The 23408-nt window shown below is 37.7% G+C and overlaps 2 non-coding genes across 2 annotated transcripts; one reads left to right on the plus strand and one right to left on the minus strand.

Moving 5' to 3' along the window:
- The first annotated feature begins 6472 nt into the window (after nt 1-6472).
- On the plus strand, nt 6473-6580 carry LOC148548081 (small nucleolar RNA R71). The gene has a single exon (XR_015897374.1). It is a non-coding gene; the product is annotated as a small nucleolar RNA R71 (small nucleolar RNA).
- A 16034-nt stretch (nt 6581-22614) lies between these two features.
- Nucleotides 22615-22718, minus strand: LOC148548082 (small nucleolar RNA R71). The gene has a single exon (XR_015897108.1). It is a non-coding gene; the product is annotated as a small nucleolar RNA R71 (small nucleolar RNA).
- Nucleotides 22719-23408: the final 690 nt, after the last annotated feature.

Below are 23408 nucleotides of genomic sequence, written 5' to 3' on the forward strand. Positions count from 1 at the left end.
CGTGCTTAAATGGCTAAGCCAAAATTCCTTGGACGCGCGTGCAATGCACGCCTGCGCGTAGGTCGCAAAAATCCCCAGGTGCGCGTACGCGTACTGTGCGCGTACGCACCGATGTACGCACGTGATTTTTTAAGAGGAAAACGTGACCAGTGATTTCAAGGAGTCCCAGGCCTTGTTGTAGAGCAAAATTTTAGAGGGAAAAGCTTAAGAAGACCAAGGATTAGGGGGGTGGGGACAATGAGTCATAATTCTAGATATTTTGGGTAGTTAGTTACATTTTGTTTTTAGAGAGAGAAACTCCAACTTCTCTCTAGGATTTCACTTTCTCCATTGCAATTCTCCTTTGATTTCCTGGTGAGATCCATTGCTAATTCACTTTTACTTTGATACAAGTTGTAGATCTACTCTTCTTCTACTCTCAATTAGTATTCTCTTGATTCTATCTCTTGGATCTAGATTTTTGATTTTGTTACTTTGAATTTTGATTAATGAATTGAGGAATTTCATTCAATTGTTTGATTGTTGATGATTGTTTGGATTAGATAGATTTAATTCACTTCCTTTCTCTCAATTACATCATGTCTTCTATGATTGCCTACCAATTGTTTGTGATAATGATAACCTTAGCTATGGAGTAGATTTCTCTTACTTGGCTTAGGGGTTGAGTTATTGGAGACACTTGAGTAGTGGATATCAATTGTTAATTAGGAACTGAAGATTTGCTAATTGACTTGGAGTGCACTAAAGCTAGATGGTGCACAAAATTGTGATCATCAATGGCGCCAACAACTTGGTACGCACAATTGTAATCTCAACTCTTTGTCACAACTCCGCACAACTAACCAGCAAGTGCACTGGGTCGTCCAAGTAATAAACCTTACGTGAGTAAGGGTCGATCCCACGGAGATTGTCGGCTTGAAGCAAGCTATGGTCATCTTGTAGATCTCAGTCAGGCAGATTCAAATGGTTATGGAGAATTGATAATTAAAATATAAAATAAGATAGAGATACTTATGTAATTCATTGGTGAGAATTTCAGATAAGCGTATGAAGATGCTTTGTTCCTTCTGAATCTCTACTTTCCTATTGCCTTCTTCCAATCATTCATACTCCTTTCCATGGCAAGCTTATGTTGGGTTTCACCGTTGTCAATGGTTACCTCCCGTCCTCTCAGTGAAAATGGTCCAAATGCACTGTCACCGCATGGCTAATCAGCTGTTGGTTCTCGATCATGTTGGAATAGGATCCATTGATCCTTTTGCGTCTGTCACTACGCCCAACACTCGTGAGTTTGAAGCTCGTCACAGTCATCTCTTCCCAGATCCTACTCAGAATACCACAGACAAGGTTTAGACATTCTGGATCTCAGAAATGCTGCCAATTGATTCTAGCCTATACTAGGAAGACTCTGATCTCATGGAATGGAAGGCTCGGTTGTCAGGCGAGGCAACCATGCGTCATGAACCAGGAGGCTAAGAGATATGCACTCAAGCTATTGTAAGTAGAACGGAAGTGGTTGTCAGGCACGCGTTCATAGGTGAGAATGATGATGAGTGTCACGGATCATCACATTCGTCAGGTTGAAGAACGAGTGTATATCATAGAGAAGAAATAGGCTTGAGTTGAATAGAAAAACAATAGTACTTTGCATTAACTCATGAGGAACAGCAGAGCTCCAGACCTTAATCTATGGTGTGTAGAAACTCCACCGTTGAAAATACATAAGAACAAAAGGTCTAGGCATGGCCGAATGGCCAGCCTCCCAAAGAGGGTTCAATCATCAAAACATGATTCCAAGTTAGGTTGAAAGATTTAAAATACAATAGTAAAAGGTCCTATTTATAGAGAACTAGTAATCTAGGGTTTACAGAAATGAGTAAATGATGCAGAAATCCACTTCCGGGCCCACTTGGTGTGTGCTTGGGCTGAGCATTGAAGCTTTCACGTGTAGAGACTTTTCTTGGAGTTAAACGCCAGATTTTGTGCCAATTTGGGCGTTTAACTCGAGCTTTATGCCAGTTCTGGCGTTTTGACGCCAGAATTTCTATGCTGACTTGGAACGCCGGTTTGGGCCATCAAATCTTGGGCAAAGTATGGACTATTATATATTGATGGAAAGCTCAGGATGTCTACTTTTCAATGCAATGGAGAGCGCGCTATTTGGGTTTCTACAGCTCTAGAAAATCCGCTTTGAGTGCACGGATGTTAGAATCCAACAGCATCTGCAGTCCTTTTTCAGCCTCTGAATCAGATTTTTGCTCAGGTCTCTCAATTTCAGCCAGAAAATACCTGAAATCACAAAAAAACACACAAACTCATAGTAAAGTCCAGATATGTGATTTTTATTTAAAAACTAATAAAAATATAATAAAAACTAACTAAAACATACTAAAAACATACTAAAAATAATGCCAAAAAGCGTATAAATTATCCGCTCATCACAACACCAAACTTAAATTGTTGCTTGTCCCCAAGCAACTGAAAATCAAATAGGATAAAAAGAAGAGAATATACTATAAATTTCAAAATATCAATGAAACTTAGCTCCAATTAGATGAGTGGGACTAGTAGCTTTTTGCCTCTGAACAGTTTTGGCATCTCACTTTATCCTTTGAAGTTTAGAATGATTGGCATCTATAGGAACTCAGAATTTAGATAGTGTTATTGATTTTCCTAGTTCAGTATTGTTGATTATTGAACACAGTTACTTTATGAGTCTTGGCCGTGACCCTAAGCATCTTGTTTTCCAGTATTACCACCGGATACATAAATGCCACAGACACATAACTGGGTGAACCTTTTCAGATTGTGACTCAGTTTTGCTAAAGTCTCCAATTAGAGGTGTCCAGAGCTCTTAAGCACACTCTTTTTGCTTTGGACTATGACTTTAACCGCTCAGTCTCAAGCTCTTCACTTGACACCTTCACGCCACAAGCACATGGTTAGGGACAGCTTGGTTTAGCCGCTTAGGCCAGGATTTTATTCTTGTGGGCCCTTCTATCCACTGATGCTCAAAGCCTTGGATCCTTTTTATTTTACCCTTGCCTTTTGGTTTAAAGGGCTATTGGCTTGTTCTGCTTGCTTTTTCTTTTTCTTTCTCTTTCTTTTTTTTTCTCTTTTTTTTCGCATATATATTTTTTTCTGCAAGCTTTTCACTGCTTTTTCTTACTTCAAGAATCATTTTTATGATTTTTCAGATCATCAACTAACATTTCTCCTTTTTCATCATTCTTTCGAGAGCTAACAATTTTAACATTCTTAAACAACAAATTCAAAAATATGCACTGTTCAAGCATTCATTCAGAAAACAAAAAGTATTGCCACCACATCAAAATAATTAAACTATTTTAAAATTCAAAATTCATGTACTTCTTGTTCTTTTGTAATTAAAAATATTTTTCATTTAAGAAAGGTGATGGATTCATAGGACATTCATAGCCTTAAGGCATAGACACTAAGACACTAATGATCATTTAGTAAAGACACAAACATAGATAGAACATAAAGCATAGGGAACAAAAAACAGAAATTAAAGAACGGGTCCACCTTAGTGATGGCGGCTAGTTCTTCCTCTTGAAGATCTTATGGAGTGCTTGAGCTCCTCAATGTCTCTTCCTTGCCTTTGTTGCTCCTCCCTCATGATTCTTTGATCTTTTCTAATTTCATGGAGGAGGATAGAATGCTCTTGGTGTTCCACCCTTAGTTGTCCCATGTTGGAACCTAATTCTCCTAGGGAAGTGTTGATTTGCTCCCAATAGTTTTGTGGAGGAAAATGCATTCCTTGAGGCATCTCAGGGATTTCATGATGAGGAATTTCCTCATGCTCTTGTCCGTGAGTGGGATCTCTGGTTTGCTCCATCCTTTGATCAAAGTTGACCATTTTAGTGTAGGGACGTGCATCTCTTTGCATCATGGGCAAGTTGAATGCAATGCTTTTACCACACCAAACTTAGAAGGTTTTCTCGTCCTCAAGCAAAAGAAGAAAGAAAGGAGTAGAAGAAGAAGAAATAGAGGAGATGGAGGGGGGTTAGTGTTTTGGCCAAGGGGGTGAGTAGGGTGTATGATGTGTGAAAATGAAAAAGTGAAGACGGGTTTATATAGGAGTGGGGAGAGGGGTAGGGTTCGGCCATGTATGGGTGGGTTTGGGAGGGAAAGTGGTTTGAATTTGAATGGTGAATGTAGATTGGTGAAGAGATTATGGAGAAGAGGGTAGGATTTGATAGGTGAGGGGTTCTTGGGAAAGAGGTATTGAGGTGATTGGTGAAGGGTATTTGGGGAAGAGTATTATGAAAAGGTGTGAAGAAGGGAGAGAGTGAGTTAAGGTTGGTGGGGATCCTGTAGGGTCCTCAGATCCTGAGGTGTCAAGGATTTTTCATCCCTGCACCAATTAGGCTTTCAAAACGCCCTTTGCTGCCAATCGTGGCTTTAAACGCCAGGTTGCTGCCCATTTCTGGCGTTTAACGCCAGCTTCTTGCCCTTTTCTGGCGTTAAACGCCAGTCTGGTGCCCATTTCTGGCGTTAAACGCCCAGAATGGTGCCAGACTGGGCAATTGACACCCATTCTGCTGCCCTTACTGGCGTTTAAACGCCAATAGGCTTCTCCTCCAGGGTGTGCTGTTTTTAATACTGTTTTTCATTCTATTTTTGCTTTTTCAGTTGTTTTTGTAACTTCTCATGATCATCAACCTACAGAAAACATAAAATAACAATGGAAAATAGAAATTTAACATAGATAAGTAAAATTGGGTTGCCTCCCAACAAGCGCTTCTTTAATGTCAGTAGCTTGACAGTGGGCTCTCATGGAGCGTCACAAATACTCAGAGCATGATGATGGCCTCTCAACACCAAACTTAGAGTTTGGTTGTGGCCTCCCAACACCAAACTTAGAGTTTGAATGTGGGGTTTTGTTTGACTCTGTATTGAGAGAAGCTTTTCATGCTTCCTCTCCATGGTTACAGAAGGAGATCCTTGAGCCTTAAACACAAGATAGTCCCCCTTTCACTTGAAGGACCAATTCTCCTCTGTCAACATCAATCACAGCTTTTGCTGTGGCTAGGAAGGGTCTACCAAGGATGATGGATTCATCCATACACTTCCCAGTATCTAGGATTATGAAATCAGCAGGGATGTAGTGGCCTTCAACCTTTACCAAGACATCCTCTACAAGTCCATAAGCCTGTTTCCTTGAATTGTCTGTCATCTCTAGTGAGATTCTTGCAGCTTGTACCTCAATGATCCCTATCTTCTCCATTACAGAGAGAGGCATGAGGTTTATGCTTGACCCTAGGTCACACGGAGCCTTTTCAAAGGTCATGGTGCCTATGGTACAAGGTATTGAGAACTTTCTAAGATCCTGTCTCTTTTGAGGTAATCTCTGCCTAGTCAAGTCATCTAGTTCTTTAGTGAGCAAGGGGGGTTCATCCTCCCAAGTCTCATTACCAAATAACTTGGCATTTAGTTTCATGATTGCTCTAAGGTATTTAGCAACTTGCTCTTCAGTAACATCTTCATCCTCTTCAGAGGAAGAATACTCATCAGAGCTCATGAATGGCAGAAGTAAATTTAATGGAATCTCTATGGTTTCAGTGTGAGCTTCAGATTCCCATGGTTCCTCATTAGGGAACTCTTTGGAGGCCAGTGGACGTCCATTAAGGTCTTCCTCAGTGGAGATTACTGCCTCTTCCTCCTCTCCAGGTTCGGCCGTGTGGGTTATGTTGATGGCCTTGCACTCTCCTTTTGGATTCTCTTCTGTATTGCTTGGAAGAGTACTAGGAGGGAGTTCAGTAACTTTCTTACTCAGCTGACCCACTTGTGCCTTCAAGTTTCTAATGGAGGACCTTGTTTCATTCATGAAACTTTGAGTGGTTTTAATTAGATCAGAGACTACAGTTGCTAAGTCAGAGTGGCTCTGCTTAGAATTCTCTGTCTGTTGCTGAGAAGATGATGGAAAAGGCTTGCTATTGCTAAACCTATTTCTTCCACCATTATTGTTGTTGAAGCCTTGTTGAGGTCTCTGTTGATCCTTCCATGAGAGGTTTGGATGATTTCTCCATGAAGGATTATAGCTGTTTCCGTAGGATTCTCCCATATAATTCACCTCTTCCATTGCTGGGTTCTCAGGATCATAAGCTTCTTCTTCAGATGAAGCTTCTTTGGTACTGCCTGTTGCTGCTTGCATTCCAGACAGACTCTGAGAAATCATATTGACTTGCTGAGTCAATATTTTGTTCTGAGCTTATATGGCATTCAGAATATCAATCTCAAGAACTCATTTCTTCTGATTTGTCCCATTATTCACAGGATTCCTTTCAGAAGTGTACATGAATTGGTTATTTGCAACCATTTCAATGAGTTCCTGAGCTTCTACAGGCGTCTTCTTCAGATGAAGAGATCCTCTAGCAGAGCTGTCCAATGACATCTTGGACAGTTCAGACAGACCATCATGGAAGATACCTATGATGCTCCACTCTGAAAGCATGTCAGAAGGACACCTTCTGATCAATTGCTTGTACCTTTCCCAAGCTTCATAGAAGGATTCACCTTCCTTCTGTCTGAAGGTTTGGACTTCCACTCTAAGCTTACTCAATTTTTGAGGTGGAAAGAACTTTGCCAAGAAGGCATTGACTAGCTTTTCCCAAGAGTTCAGGCTTTCTTTAGGTCGTGAATCCAACCATATTCTAGCTCTGTCTCTTACAGCAAAGGGAAAGAGCATAAGCTTGTAGACCTCGGCATCAACCCCATTGGTCTTGACAGTGTCACAGATTTACAAGAATTCAGCTAAGAACTGATGAGGATCTTCCAAAGGAAGTCCATGAAACTTGCAATTCTGTTGCATTAAAGAAACTAATTGAGGCTTAAGCTCAAAGTTGTTTGCTCCAATGGCAGGGATTGAGATGCTTCTCCCATAGAAGTCGGGAGTAGGTGCAGTAAAGTCACCAAGCACCTTCCTTGCATTGTTGGCATTGTTGTTGTTTTCAGCTGCCATGGCTTCTTCTTGTTTGAAAATTTCTGTTAGGTCCTCTATAGAGAGTTGTACTTTAGCTTCTCTTACCTTTCTCTTCAAGGTCCTTTCAGGTTCAGGATCAGCTTCAACAAGAATGCCCTTGTCCTTGCTCCTGCTCATATAAAAAGAGAGGAGAAGAAAATATGGAATCCTCTATGTCACAGTATAGAGATTTCTTGAGGTGTTAGAGGAAAATAAAAATAGAAGGATGAGGTAGAGAAGAGAGAATTTGAACTTATCAAGAGGGATAGAGTTCGAATTGTATATTGAGGAGGAGTGTTAGTCCCTAAATAGAAGGAGGTGGGAAGGGGGGAAAGAATTTTCGAAAATTAATTAAAAAGATTTTGAAATAATTAAAAGAAATTTTGAAAAATTGATTGATGATTTTCGAAAACTAAAATTGAGAAGGTAGTTAAGTAATTTTGAAATTAGAAATAAAAAAGATATGATTGAGAATTATTTTGAAAAAGATGTGATTGAGGAAATATGATTGAGAAGATATTATTGAAAATCAATTTAAAAAAAAGAAAGTTTTTAAAATTAAAGTTGATTACTTGACCAACAAGAAATTAAAAGATATGATTCTAGAATTAAAATTTGATCCTTTCTTAATAGGCAAGTAACAACTTGAAAATTTTGAATTAAATCATTAATTATAGCAAGGATTTTCGAAAATAGTAATAAATGAAAAAAAGGAAAGAAATTGATTTTGAAAAGATATGATTGAAAAGATATGATTTGAAAAAGATTTGATTTTGAAAAATTATTAATATTTGAAAAAGATTTGAATTAAAAACAAAATCTTTCCTCTAGTGTCCTCCTGGCGTTAAACACCCAGAATGACATCCATTCTGGCGTTTAACGCCAAAATGCTACCTTTTTGGGCGTTTAACGCCCCTGGCGTTTAAACGCCAGTTTTCCTTCCTCCATGGGCGTCTTGAACGCCCAACTTTTTCTGTGTAATTCCTCTGCTGCATGTTCTGAATTTTCAATTCTCTGTATTATTGACTTGAAAAGACACAATTTTGAAATTTTTTTTTGAATTTTTAATGATGAGAAACAATCAAAATGCAACTAATCATGAAAAACTAAGATTAAACAAACAATGCATGCAGACACCAAACTTAGAAATTTTCATATTAGAGACACTAATAAATTGAAAATGCATATGAAAAACAACAAAACACACAAAATAAGAGAATTTAAAGATCAGAGCAAGGAAATCATCAAGAACAACTTGAAGATTAATGAAGAACATAATGCATATATTCGAAAAATGCAAGAAGAATAAAGACATGCAATTGACACCAAACTCAAAAATTGACACTAGACTTAAACAAGAAACACAAAATATTTTTGGTTGTATGATTTTATATTTTTTTTGTATATTTTTTCGAAAATATTTTGAAAAAGAGAAAATAATTAAACTCAAAATTTTTAATCAGAATTCCAGGAATCATGAAATGTTAGTCTAAAGCTTCAGTCTAAAAGATTAGACATGGCTAGCCAAGCTTCAGCAGACATATAACAACCAAATTGATGGGAATCAACTAGCTTCTGTGATGATAAAAGCATCATCTGAAACTCTAGAATTCATTCTTAAAAATTATGAAGAACATAGAATAAATATTTTTTTTAGATTTTTCGAAAATAAGAAGAAAAAAAGCTTAAACATAAAATAAAATTACCTAATCTGAGCAACAAGATGAACCGTCAGTTGTCCAAACTCGAACAATACCCGGCAACGGCGCCAAAAACTTGGTGCACGAAATTGTGATCATCAACGGCGCCAACAACTTGGTACGCACAATTGTAATCTCAACTCTTTGTCACAACTCCGCACAACTAACCAGCAAGTGCACTGGGTCGTCCAAGTAATAAACCTTACGTGAGTAAGGGTCGATCCCACGGAGATTGTCGGCTTGAAGCAAGCTATGGTCATCTTGTAAATCTCAGTCAGGCAGATTCAAATGGTTATGGAGAATTGATAATTAAAATATAAAATAAGACAGAGATACTTATGTAATTCATTGGTGAGAATTTCAGATAAGCGTATGAAGATGCTTTGTTCCTTCTGAACCTCTGCTTTCCTATTGCCTTCTTCCAATCATTCATACTCCTTTCCATGGCAAGCTTATGTTGGGTTTCACCGTTGTCAATGGCTACCTCTCGTCCTCTCAGTGAAAATGGTCCAAATACGCTATCACCGCACGGATAATCAGCTGTTGGTTCTCGATCATGTTGGAATAGGATCCATTTATCCTTTTGCGTCTGTCACTACGCCCAACACTCGCGAGTTTGAAGCTCGTCACAGTCATCCCTTCCCAGATCCTACTCGGAATACCATAGACAAGGTTTAGACTTTCTGGATCTCAGGAATGCTGCCAATTGATTCTAGCGTATACCACGAAGACTCTGATCTCATGGAATAGAAGGCTCGGTTGTCAGGCGAGGCAACCATGCGTCATGAACCAGGAGGCTAAGAGATACGCACTCAAGCTATTGCAATTAGAACGGAAGTGGTTGTCAGGCACACGTTCATAGGTGAGAATGATGATGAGTGTCACGGATCATCACATTTGTCAGGTTGAAGAACGAGTGTATATCTTAGAGAAGAAATAGGCTTGATTTGAATAGAAAAACAATAGTACTTTGCATTAATTCATGAGGAACAGCAGAGCTCCACACCTTAATTTATGGTGTGTAGAAACTCCACCATTGAGAATGGCCAGCCTCCCAAAGAGGGTTCAATCATCAAAACATGATTGCAAGATAGATTGAAAGATTTAAAATACAATAGTAAAAGGTCCTATTTATAGAGAACTAGTAACTTAGGGTTTACAGAAATGAGTAAATGATGCAGAAATCCACTTCAGGGCCCACTTGGTGTGTGCTTGGGATGAGCATTGAAGCATTCACATGTAGAGACTTTTCTTGGAGTTAAACGCCAGCTTTTGTGTTAGTTTGGGCGTTTAACTCCAGCTTTTATGCCAGTTCTGGCGTTTTGACGCCAGAATTTCTATGCTGAATTGGAACGCCGGTTTGGGCCATCAAATCTCAGGCAAAGTATAGACTATTATATATTGATGAAAAGCCCAGGATGTCTACTTTCCAACGCAATTGAGAGCGCACCAATTGAGCTTCTGTAGCTCCAGAAAATTCGCTTTGAGTGCACGGAGGTCAGAATCCAACAGCATCTGCAGTCCTTTTTCAGCCTCTGAATCAGATTTTTGCTCAGGTCCCTCAATTTCAGCCAGAAAATATCTGAAATCATAGAAAAACACACAAACTCATAGTAAAGTCCAGAAATATGATTTTTATTTAAAAACTAATAAAAATATAATAAAAACTAACTAAAACATACTAAAAACATACTAAAAACAATGCCAAAAAGCGTATAAATTATCCGCTCATCACTAGACTTCCCTAGGGTGAGACTAGGACTTGTGACTCAAGTTAGTTACTCTCACTTGACTTTCCTCCATTATTAGGGGTTAACTAAGTGAAGCAATAATCAACTCTTATCACAATTGGAGGAAACTATAATGATGGAACTTCCAATACTTACCCTTAGCCAAGGCTTTTATCTCAATTAATTGTTGCTTACTTTTGCTAGCTTGAATTCTTGCACCAACTCTTAAAACCATAAAAGACTTCCTAATCAATGATGCGCATTTTAAGGCAAATCCTAGGGAGAGCGACCCGGGATCAATACTCTCGGTCATAGATTTTAGAATTATTTGATGTGATATTTGCGTGTTGGTTAGACTATACTCACGATTAGATTTATTGCTAATTTCTAACTGGCATACGAATATTACGTTTCGTCAAATACCCCTCCTTCTAACCCTTCATACATTCACACTTCATACACTCAAAATCCCCATTCGACCGAGCCCTCTCTCTCCCTCCATATCCTTCTATTTTCTTCTTCTTCTACTCCATTCTTCTCTTTTTTTATTTTTGCTCGAGGACGAGCAACGTTTTTAAGTTTGGTGTGGGAAAAGTGTTGCTTTTTGCTTTCCATTACCACTTATGGCACCCAAGGTTGGAGAATCCTTTAGAAAGAGGAAAGGAAAGGCTGTAGCCACCACCTTTGAATCTTGGAAGATGGAGAGATTCATCACCAAAGCCCACCAAGACCACTTCTATGAAGTAGTGGCAGAGAAGAAGGTGATCCCTGAGGTCCCTTTCAGGCTCAAGAAGAATGAGTATCCAGAAATCCAAAGAGAGATCCGGAGAAGAGATTGGGAAGTCCTAACCAATCCCATTCAAGATGTTGGGATTTTAATGGTGTAAGAGTTCTATGATAATGCGTGGGTTACTAACAACCATGACACTAGTGTGAATCCAAATCCAAAGAATTGGAGCACCATGGTTCAAGGGAGAATCTTAGATTTTATCCCGAAAATTGTGAGACTGGCGTTCAACTTGCCTCTGATGCAAGGAGACCTACATCCTTACACTAGGAGAGTCAACTTTGATCAGAGACTGGATCAATTGCTCTCAGACATCTGTGTGGAAGGAGCACAGTGGAAGAGGGATTCCCAAGGTAAGCCCATTCAACTAAGAAGGCTTGACCTAAAGCCTATAGCTAGAGGATGGGTGGATTTTATCTAACGCTCTATCATTCCTACTAGCAATCGGTCAGAAGTAACCATTGAAAGGGCCATCATGATCTATTGCATCATGATTGGAAGTGAGGTCGAAGTACATGAGGTGATTCCTCAAGAACTGTACAAGATAGCTGAGAAGTCATCCACCAACACAAGGTTGGCATTCCCACACCTCATCTGTCATCTATGCAATTCAGCTGAAATTGTCATAGAGGGAGATATCTCCATTGAGAAGGACAAGCCCATCACTAAGAAGAGGATGGAGCAAACAAGAGAGCATGCACAAGAGCCTGTGCAGTCGCCTCAGCATGAGATCCCTGAGATACCTCAAAGGGTATATTTTCCTCCTCAAAGCTATTGGGATCAATGGCATACTTCCATGGAAAAATTGAGCTCTAACATGAATCAGTTAAGGATGGAGCATCAAGAGCATTCAACCATTCTCAATGAAATTAGAAAAGACCAAAGGACTATGAGGGAAGAACAACAGAGACAAAGGAGTGACATTGAAGAGATCAAGCACTACATTGGGTTCTCAAGGAGGAATACTAGCTGCCACCATTAAAGGTGGATTCGTTCTCTTTATGTCCTTTTCTTTTGTTATTTTTCTGTTTTCTGTTATGTTGTATTGTCTGTTCTCTTGTTCTTATTGCACTATCATTTCCATCTATGTCTTAAAGTTGTAAAATGTTCCATATATCTCTCATCTTGCTTAAGAAGTTTTTTTTGAATAGAATTGAGAGGTACATGAATTTCAAGTTTATAATAAGAATAGTTCAATTATCTTGATGTGGTGGCATTGCTTTTGTTTTTGGAATGTATGAATAAACAGTGCATATTTGAAGTTGGAATTTTAGAATGTTGGCTCTTGAAAGAATGATGAAAAAGGAAAAGTATTATTAGTAATCTGAAAAATCTAAATAAATTGATTCTTGAAGCAAGAAAAAGCAGCAAAAAGAAAAGGAAAAAGCATGTTGCAAAAGAAAAAAAATAATATATATATATATAGCAGAAAAAATAATAAAAAGCAGAAAAAGCCAATAGCTCTTTAAACCAAAAGGCAAGAGAAAAAAGCCAATAACCCTTTAAACCAAAAGGCAAGGGTAAAAGGATCCAAGGCTTTGAGCATTAATGGTTAGGAGGGCCTACAAGGAATGAAATTCTGGCATAAGCTACTCAACCAAGCTGTCCCTAACCATGTGCTTGTGGTGTGAAGATATCAAGTGAAAAGCTTGAGACTGAGTAGTTAAAGTCGTGGTCCAAAGCAAAAAGAGTGTGTTTAAGAACTTTGGACACCTCTATCTGGGGATTCTAGCAAAGATGAATCACAATCCAAAAGGGTTCACCCAGTTAAAGTGTCTGTGGCATTTATGTATCTGGTAGTAATACTGAAAAACAAAGTGCTTAGGGTCACGGCCAAGACTCTCAAAGTTGTGTCCAAGAATAAAAAAGAATTAAACTAGGAGAGTCAATAATATCATCTGTATTCTAAGTTCCTAAAGAGACCAACATTTCTGAGTTTCAATGGATAGTGAGATGCCAAAACTATTCAGAAGCAAAAAGCTACTAAGTCTCGCTCATCTAATTAAAACTGAGCTTCATTTGAAACTCTGAGATTTATTGTATCTTACTCTTCTTTTTATCCTACTGTGTTTTTAGTTTTTTGCAGACAAGCAACAGTTTAAGTTTGGTGTTGTGATGAGCAGATATTTTATATGCTTTTTGGCATCATTTTTATATAGTTTGTAGCATGTTTTGTTTAATTTTTATTAAGTTTTCATAGGTTTTAGTGCTAAATTTACATTTTTGGATTCTACTTTGAGTTTGTGTGCTTTTATACAATTTCAGGTATTTTCTGGCTGAAGTTGAGGAGCTAGAGCAAAAGTCTGATTCAGAGACAGAGAAAGTACTGCAGATACTGTCCGGATCAGACCTCCTTGCACTCGGAAGAGCTTTTTTGGAGCTACAGAAGTCCAAATGGAGCGTTCGCAACGGCTATGGAAATCTAACTTCCAGAGCTACCAGTAATGAATAATAGTCCATACTTTGCTTCAAAATAGAAGGCCCAAAATTGGCGTTCAATGCCCATTCCTCTTCGTTCTTCATACTATGACCGCATGCCTGACAACCACCCGTGTTCTTTTTGGGTTCGTGTGAATACATGACTGGAAAGCATCGAACCGCTAGCTTGATTATACATCTCTTAGACGGCTAATCCACGACTTCGTTAGGGACTTCTCGAGACACCAGTTCAGCCAAGGTATGGCGAGATTAGGGTCTTTGTTGTAAAGGCTAGAACGTAAAGACGCAGCATTCTTTGATCCAGAAGATTCGACTTTGTCTGTGGCATTTTGAGTAGGATCATTAAGGAGAATGGACTGTAGGAGTTTCACCCTCAATCAGAATGGATCCGCACTAACCTTAGGGTTCAGATATGGAGGAGATTAGCGACTGCAGCCATACAGCATTTTATCCCACACAGCCTGCCATAGAAGAAATCATTCACAATTGAAGAAGACAGTAATACCAGAGTTAATCCAGAAGGACAAAGCATCTCCAAGCCTTAACCATCTTCTTATCACTGCTTATAATCAAACATTGTAATTCCATTTTTCATTCCTTTTATGCTTTTAACCAAATTCAAACTATAACTCTTCTATCCGCCTGACTAAGATCTGCAAGATAACCATAGCTTGCTCAAATCGCAATCCTCGTGGAATCGACCCTGACTCACTCAGGTATTACTTCGACGACCCAGTGTACTTGCTGGTTAAGTTGTACAAAGTGTGAGAATTCGTGCACCAATGAACTAAGAAAGCATGAAAATGAACAACAACTAAGCTACCACTAAACTAAGAGACAATTAATGCAAACTAAGCTAGATTGAAGCAATAAACCAATGAGGATGTAATTCAATGCATGAAAGAATCTTGACTTGGTATTGAGATTTAAGGAATCCTATCCTTGTCATAACCACAGCCATGGCAATTACAATGAGTTAATCCCACTTAGTTAACACCTAAACACTGTGAAAAGTCAAGTAAGCATAATTGGCCTTAATCTACAAATCCTAGCTAACTTACTAATTAAGCCTAGTAAAAAGCTAGCGTTAATGGAAATAAGATCAACTAACAACCCAAAATTATGACTCAATGTTGGACATTAATGACTCTAGGATCTCAGTTACTCAAACTCCAAGCCAATGAGTGAAAATCTACTCCATATTCATAATGGGCATTTCAATAAACACTTAGTGGGCACATAACAAAGCATAGTAAATTGCAAAAGATACTTAAAACTATAACCAACCAATACAAATAATCAACAATAGTAATTCAATAAACATATATAAACCACAAAACATCAAATTCATAAACAAGAAACTCAAGAATTCATAAATAATTATACTAACAAAGCAACTTTAATTATAAGAAAGTATGAGTAAGTATATTGTAAATGGAGAGAAAATTAAGAACTACTTATAATGGAAACAAGCTAGAATCCAAGATTAAAATGTAAATAGTAAATCCTAATAATCCATAATAGAACACTAATGAGAATTGAGAGTGTTTTCCTAAGAAAAAATATATGTAAAAACCTAACCAAAACTTGCTACTATGGTGTATGTATGTGTTGTTGTTTTGTCCTTTGAGATAGAGCTTCCTTTCATCTTCAGAACTCCAAATTTGGGCTAAAGAGGCCCCTCAAAAACGCACAGCACGTGACTTTCTAAATGAGGCACGTGTTTGTACTTGTGCGCACACACAAATATGTGTGTGTATGCATACTCGTTAAAATTTCTCTTGTGCATACGCATGGATATGTGTGCGTATGCATGCACCAAAATGCTCCACTTGTGCGTACGCATGCACCAGAGTCTTGTTCTCATTTGTTTCTTCTTGAAATCTCCCACTTTGCATGCTTTTCTTCCACGTTTTCAAAGCAATCCTTGTCTATTGGTCCTGAAATTACTCAACAAAATATATCACGGCATCAAATAGAATAAAAGTGGAATTAAATTGACTATTTAGAGCACAAAAAGCATGTTTTCAACAATTAGGTGCAATTTAGAGAGAATTCACAAAAGCATGCTATTCAAGTGAATAAATGCAAGTTTATATAATGAAATTCACTAATTTTAAGCCAAAAATTATCATAAAATGTAGACTCATCAATTCTCCCACACTTAAACAATAGCATGTCCTCATGCTAATCATAAAGGAGAAGTATAAAAAGAAAATAACTTATTGAATAAACCTACTTATATACATTTAACTATTCTAATTGATACTATCTACCTCTATCCATTATTCGTATAGGTTTCTATTGACTTAGTCAAAACAAACAAACAAATTTCAAAGTAAGCAAATAGATATATAGGGCTAAACCAAAGTAATAGTTCAATACAATCCCAATCCCATGAATTGGGTCGAGTTTTCAAAAAAATGTAGTTTAATGCATATGATAGCTACAACATATGAATTAAACTCAGAGTTCACTCAGGCGTTTAACTAAACAGTTAGTGGGTAGTGCACAAATTCAGCAAATTCAAGCAATTCTTATCAATATTAAACCCAAAATAGCAGCAACAAACACTTGTAAAACAAACAACAATCAAATAATTAATCTCATCCTAATATAATTACTGAAATTAAGGACAAAATATAATTACTAACTACCAAATAAAAGAAATAAAAAATACGGTAAAAAGCAAAAAACCTGAGTAAAAAGATAAAAAATGGAGAGAGAGATTACAGTGAAAGTATGATGTTGCCACTGCCTGAGTTTCAGTGGCAATATGGCTAACGGAAAGAGAGAGAGCTGAGAGCTTTAGTGGTTGGCACAGAGAGGAATGGACTTCGAAGAAAAAATGGTGGAAAAGGGGAGAGAGGAAGGAAGAGAGAAGAAGAAAAAGAAGAGAGTGTGTGTGTGTGGTGGTGGTGGTGGTGGAGGCGTCGACAGCAATGTGGTCACCGGAAAAGAGAGATAGAGGGAAAGGTTTGGGGGAAAGGGTGGTCACGGAGAAGAAAGAAGAAAAGGGGGGAAGTGTGCGTGCAATAGGGCTCTTTCAAATTTACACACTAAAGGGCATTCGTGTGTACGCTTGCTTGCTTGTGTGTACGCACACAAGGTGAAAAAAGTAAGGAGTGTGTACACACAAAAGCGTGCGTGGGCAACACCAGAGGGTTTAGAATTGGTGCTGCATATGCACAGTTGGGTGCTTACGCACACTAGGGATATTTTTTATATATAATGGGCACGTATGAATGCACCAGAGCGATTAAAATGAGAGTTGCATACGCGGCAGTGTATGCGTACGCATAGTTTAAGGAAATCGGGGACGGTGTACATACGCACAGCAGTGTGCGTACACACGCATTAGAGGTTCCAAAATTGTCTATGTGCACGCATAGCAGTGTGCCCGCACACAGAACTCTATTTTTGCAAAATTTTAGGACTCTAAAGTCAGCAAACATGATATCCAATGTGGTTTTCAAACTCCAAAACCTATTCTACCATAAAAACACATGATCAGCACTGAAATTCTACTAATCTAAGCTAACCAAGAAGAGCAAAAACTCAATTCACAAGTGCTAAAAGAAAAGAAGAGTTGGAAGGATGTTACCATGGTAGGATGATTCCCACCTAGCACTTTTCTTTAACGTCCTTAAGTTGGACGGGCATGACTTTAATGATTGTCTTTTGGGGCTTCACTTCCAACTCCTTGTTGTGCTTAGTATGAGTGTCCTTCAATAGGAGAGTGGACTTCAACATCTGGGATGGACTTCAACTATATCTTCCTCAATTATATATCACATCCAAAGATGGAATACACCTCGGGTGGATGTCTCATGGTCTCGTCCAATTTGAACCTCACTACTTTTCCTTCAGCTGCAAAAGAAGAAGCTCCAGAAAATGCATCCAGTTTGAACCGGAAAGTCTTCAAGAAAGATCTTCCAAGTAATATAGAAAAAGGCCTATCAGAATCAATTGACAGAGTCTCCAAAATATGGAAATCCACCAGAAAGGTTAACTCCTGAATTCTTACCAACACAATCTCAGCAATACCCACAACTGAAATTATGTTTTTATCATCCAATACAAACCTAACCCCAGACCGCTTCAACAGTGCAGGATTCAACTTCTCATAAACTAAGAGTGCCATGATACTCACAGACGCTCCCAAATCACACATACAATCCATAATTCGCATCCACCCAATCACAGAAGATACAAAGCAATGATCGGGATCACTATATTTTTTCGGAATATTTTTCATCACATAAGAAATAGAATTACCCTACAGATTCATCCCTAGTTCACTAATCTTCTCCTTGTGAATGTACACATCCTTAAGGAATTTAACATATTTTGGAACTTGACGGATTGCGTCAAAAAGTGGGATAATTACCTCAACCTTCTTAAAGATTTGCACCATATTAGGATCCAACTCTTCATGCTTTTTAGCCTTCCTGGCCATAGTTGGAGAAGGTATAGGAGTTGGTCCTTCTACGGTGTTATTCCTTTTTAGTTTTTTGGGCTTCAATTATTCTCCTTCTTCCCTTGCATCATCTTTCTTTTCATCCTCATCCATTTCCATTACTTCATCAACTTCTTCATCATGAACATCCTCTGTCACAATTGTAGGTTTGGGGTCAATCTCCTCAAGTTTTGTACCACTCCTTAGGATAATTGCATTGTTGCTACCCTTAAAGTTTGGTTAAGGTTGGGAGGATAGACCACTAGAGGTTGATGGTTGGGAGGTGTTTCGGTTATTGTTGAGCGGTGGTAATGTCAAACAAGATAAGGCCTCAGCTATAGTTGCCATGTAGACTTGCTTCTTTTGGAACTCCCGTTGCTCTTCGATGAAGGTATGAAGTGTGTCATCTACTTGGGGGTGGTTAGAGGAAGAGGCTTGGTTGCTTTGGTGGAAGGTTAGTCTAGTGTGTGGTGGTTGGTATCTTGATTGAGGTGGAGATTGGTATGGTGGTTGGTGTGATTGTTGGTTTAATTATAGCTGGGGTGGGCTTTGTGGTTAGTATGGTTGTTGGTGGGATTGTGGTGGTTGGTAGAATTAAGGTTGTGGATTTTGAGATGGTTGATGGTAGTAGGCTTGTTGGGATTGAAAGGGGTGATTTTGAGAGGGTTGGTGCCATCTTTGGTTTGAGTTATCTTTCCACCCTTGACCTTGATTTCCTCCATATTGATATGATCCATGATTGCTTGGATGAAAAGTTGACCTTTGTGGATAGGGATTAGCTACCATCAATGTATTGTCCTCTTGAAGTTGTGGACATTCATCAGTGTAATTACTACTACAAGCACAAATGTCACATGGTCGAGAAGGTCCTTCAATTCGAGGTGGTTGAGGTTGAGTTAAGAGCATTGGTGGCACTTGTTGACTTTGATAGATTTGTCTCAACAAAACGGCCATTTCACCGAGTGTCTTAGTAAGGATAGCATCATGGAAGGAGAGACCTCACCTATAGACTTTGGTTAGAGATTTCTCGTCCTCAAGTGTTGCGTTGAGTCTGCTAAATCCGAAATGACTTCCCATGCTTCTTCCGCAGTTTTATGCTTAATGAGAGATCCTCCACTTGAGGCATCAATAAGAAGCTTGTCTTGTGGAACTAAGCCTTGACAAAAATAACTTATAAGTACCAAGCGATCAATGCGGTGGTAAGGGCAAGACTCAAGCAGCTTCTTAACATGTTTCCAATACTCATAAAGTATCTCTCCATCTCTTTGTATGATACATGAAATTTCTTTTCTCAAACGATCCGTCTTTTGAGGTGGAAAGAACTTCTCTAGGAACTCCTTCTTCAACAAGTCCCAGTTGGTAATCACCGCATCTAGTTGAGTATAAAACCAATCCTTTGCTTTTTCCTCTAAAGAGAAAGGGAAAGGAAAAACCATCACAGCTATCTCATCCAATCCATGCCTTCTTGCAGTTGAGCACACTACTTGAAATTTCTTCAAGTGTTTGAGTGGATCTTCACCCGACAACCCATGATACTTAGGAAGAAAGTTGATTAACCCCGTCTTAAGTTCAAAATTTGCATTCAAATCTGGGTAACTGATGAGCGGATAATTTATACCCTTTTTGGCATTGTTTTTACATAGTTTTTAGTATGTTTTAGTTACTTTTTATTATATTTTTATTAGTTTTTATTCAAAAATTACATTTATGGACTTTACTATGAGTTTGTGTGTTTTTCTGTGATTTCAGGTATTTTCTGGCTGAAATTGAGGGACCTGAGCAAAAACCTGATTCAGAGGCTGAAAAAGGACTACAGATGCTATTGGATTCTGACCCTCCTGCACTCGAAATGGATTTTCTGGAGCTACAGAAGCCCATTTGGTGCGCTCTCAATTGCGTTGGAAAGTAGACATCCTGGGCTTTCCAGAAATATATAATAGTTCATACTTTGCCTGAGATGTTATGGCCCAAACTGGCGTTCAAAGTTAGCCTAAAACATCTTGGCGTAAAACGGCCAAACTGGGATTTACAAGGATGACCATAGCTTGCTTCAAGCCGACAATCTCTGTGGGATTGACCCTTACTCACATAAGGTATTACTTGGACAACCCAGTGCACTTGCTGGTTAGCTGCACAGAGTTGTGAAGAAAAGTGTGAGATCACGATTCCGTGTACCAAGTTTTTGGCGCCGTTGCCGGGGATTGTTCAAGTTTGGACAACTGACGGTTCATCTTGTTGCTTAGATTAGGTAATTTTATTTTATGGTTAAGCTTTTTAATTTTAGTTTTCGAAAAATTCAAATAAAAATTTGTTCTTCAGAGTTTTTAAGAACGAATTCTAGAGTTTCAGATGATATGTGAATCCTGGCTGGCTGTTAAGCCATGTCTAATCTTTTGGACCGAGGTTTTCACTTATCTTTGCAAGAGCCTCTTTGGATTCCCATCAATTTGGCTGTTGTATGTAATACTCTGCTAAAGCTTGGCTGGCCATTAGGCCATGTCTAATCTTTTGGACCGAAGCTTTAGACTAACATTGCCTGATTCCTGGAATTCTTATTAAAAATCTTGAATTTCTTTATTTTCCTTTTCTAAAATAATTTTTGAAAAATACAAAAAAAATCAATAAAATCATAAAAACCAAAAATATTTTGTGTTTCTTGTTTGAGTTTAGTGTCAAATTTTAAGTTTGGTGTCAATTGCATGTTTTAACTTTTCTCAAAATTTTCGAAAATTCATGCATGTGTTCCTCATGATCTTCAATTTGTTCTTGATGATTTTCTTTGTTTGATCTTTACATTTTCATGTTTTGTGTCTTTTCTTGTTTTTCATATGCATTCTTGAATTATTAGTATCTATAGTTTAAAAATTTTTAAGTTTGGTGTCTTGCATGTTTTTCTTTTCCAAAAAAAAAAAATTTTCAAAAATATGTTCTTGATGTTCATCATGATCTTCAAAGTGTTCTTGGTGTTCATCTTGACATTCAAAGTGTTCTTGCATGCATATATTGTTTTGATCTCGAATTTTTATGTTTTGTTTCATTTTTGTGTTTTTCTCTCTCCTCATTAAAAATTCAAAAATAAAAAAATATCTTTTCCTTATTTCACTCATAATTTTCAAAATTTTGAATTCATTTAGTCAAAAAGTTTTAAAAATCAAATATTTTTTATTTTTCCTTCCTGTTTTTTGAAAATTTTAAAATTAATTTTCAAAATCTTTTTCTTATTTTTATTTTATAATTTCGAAATTAATGCTAACAATTAATTTTTAGATTCAAAAAAATTTTCAAGTTGTTACTTGCCTATTAAGAAAGGATCAATCTTTAAATTCTAGAATCATATCTTTTAGTTTCTTGTTAGTCAAGTAATCAACTTTAATTTCAAAAATCAAATCTTTTTAATTTCCTTTTCAAATCTTTTTCAAAATAAATTTTCAATCATATCTTTTTCAAAATTTAATTTCAAAATCTTTTCTAACTTCTTATCTTTTCAAAATTGATTTTCAAATCTTTTTCAATTAACTACTTGACTTTTTGTTTGATTTTAAAAGTTTTTTATTTCAATCATATCTTTCTCAAAATTACCTAACTACTTTTCTCTCTCCAATTTTCGAAAATCACTAACCACTTTTTCAAAAATATTTTTAATTAATTAATTTATTTAAGTTTCAAATTTTATTTTATTTCTTCTCTTAATTTTCGAATACTAACCAATAATTAAAATAAAATCAAAAATATTTTTCTTTTCTTTTAAATTATTATTCGAATTCTATCTCTCTCTCTCTCATCTCTTTCTACTTATTTATTTATTTACTGACACCTTTCTTCTTCTTATAATTCGAACCCTCCCCCTCTCTCTGTGTTCGAATTTTTCTTCTCCCTTCTTCATTCTATTTCTTCTATTCTTCTACTCATATAAAGGAATCTCTATACTGTGACATAGAGGATTCCTTTTCTTTTTTTGTTCTCTTCTTTTTCATATGAGAAGGAGCAAGGATAAGAACATTCTTGTTGAAGTTGATACGGAACCTGAAAGGACTCTAAAGAGGAAGCTAAGAGAAGCTAAGGCACAAAACTCTGGAGAGGATTTGACAGAATTTTTTGAAAAAGAAGAAGAGATGGCCGAACCCAACAACAATGGTGGAGATGCAAGGAAGATGCTTGGTGACTTTATTGCACCCTCTTCTGACTTCTGTGGAAGGAGCATCTCAATTCCTGCAATTGGAGCAAACAACATTGAGCTTAAGCCTCAATTAATTTCTCTGATGCAGCAGAATTGTAAGTTTCATGGACTTCCATTGGAAGATCTTCATCAGTTTTTAGCTGAATTCTTGCAAATCTGTGACACTGTTAAGACCAATGGGGTTAATCCTGAGGTCTACAGACTTATGCTTTTCCCCTTTGTTGTAAGAGACAGAGATAGGACATGGTTGGACTCACAACCTAAAGATAGCTTGAACTCTTGGGAAAAGTTGGTCAATGCTTTCTTGGCCAAATTCTTTCCACCTCAAAAGTTGAGCAAGTTTAGAGTGGAAGTCTAAACCTTCAGACAGAAGGAAGGTGAATCCCTCTATGAAGCTTGGGAAAGATACAAGCAATTGATCAGAAGGTGTCCTTCTGACATGCTTTCAGAATGGAGCATGTTATGTATATTCTATGATGGTCTTTCTGAATTGTCCAAGATGTCTGCTGGAGGATCTCTTCATCTGAAGAAGACGCCTGCAGAAGCCCAGGAACTCATTGAGATGGTTGAAAATAACCAGTTCATGTACACTTTTGAAAGAAATCCTGTGAATAATGGGACAACTCAGAAGAAAGGAGTTATTGAGGTTGATACTCTGAATGCCATATTGGCTCAGAACAAAATATTGACTCAGCAAGTCAATATGATTTCTCAGAGTCTGTCTGGAATGCAAGCTGCATCAGGCAGTACTAAGGAAGCTTCCTCTGAAGAAGAAGCCTATGACCCTGAAAACCCTGGAATGGAAGAAGTGAGTTACATGGGAGATTCCTATGGAAACACTTACAATCCTTCATGGAGGAATCATCCTAATCTCTCATGGAAGGATCAACAGAAGCCTAATCAAGGCTTTAATAATAATAATAGTGGAAGAAACAGGTTTGGCAATAGCAAACCTTTTCCATCATCTTCTTAGCAACAGACAGAGAATTCTAAGCAGAGCCACTCTGACATAGCAACTGTAGTCTCTGATCTATCTAAGACCACTCTTAGCTTCATGACTGAAGCAAGGTCCTCCATTAGAAATTTGGAGGCACAAGTGGGTCAGCTGAGTAAGAATGTTACTGAACTCCC

Source organism: Arachis ipaensis, chromosome B8 (assembly GCF_059453495.1).
Source record: "Arachis ipaensis isolate K30076 ecotype BB chromosome B8, ASM5945349v1, whole genome shotgun sequence".
Classification (NCBI taxonomy): Eukaryota; Viridiplantae; Streptophyta; class Magnoliopsida; order Fabales; family Fabaceae; genus Arachis; species Arachis ipaensis.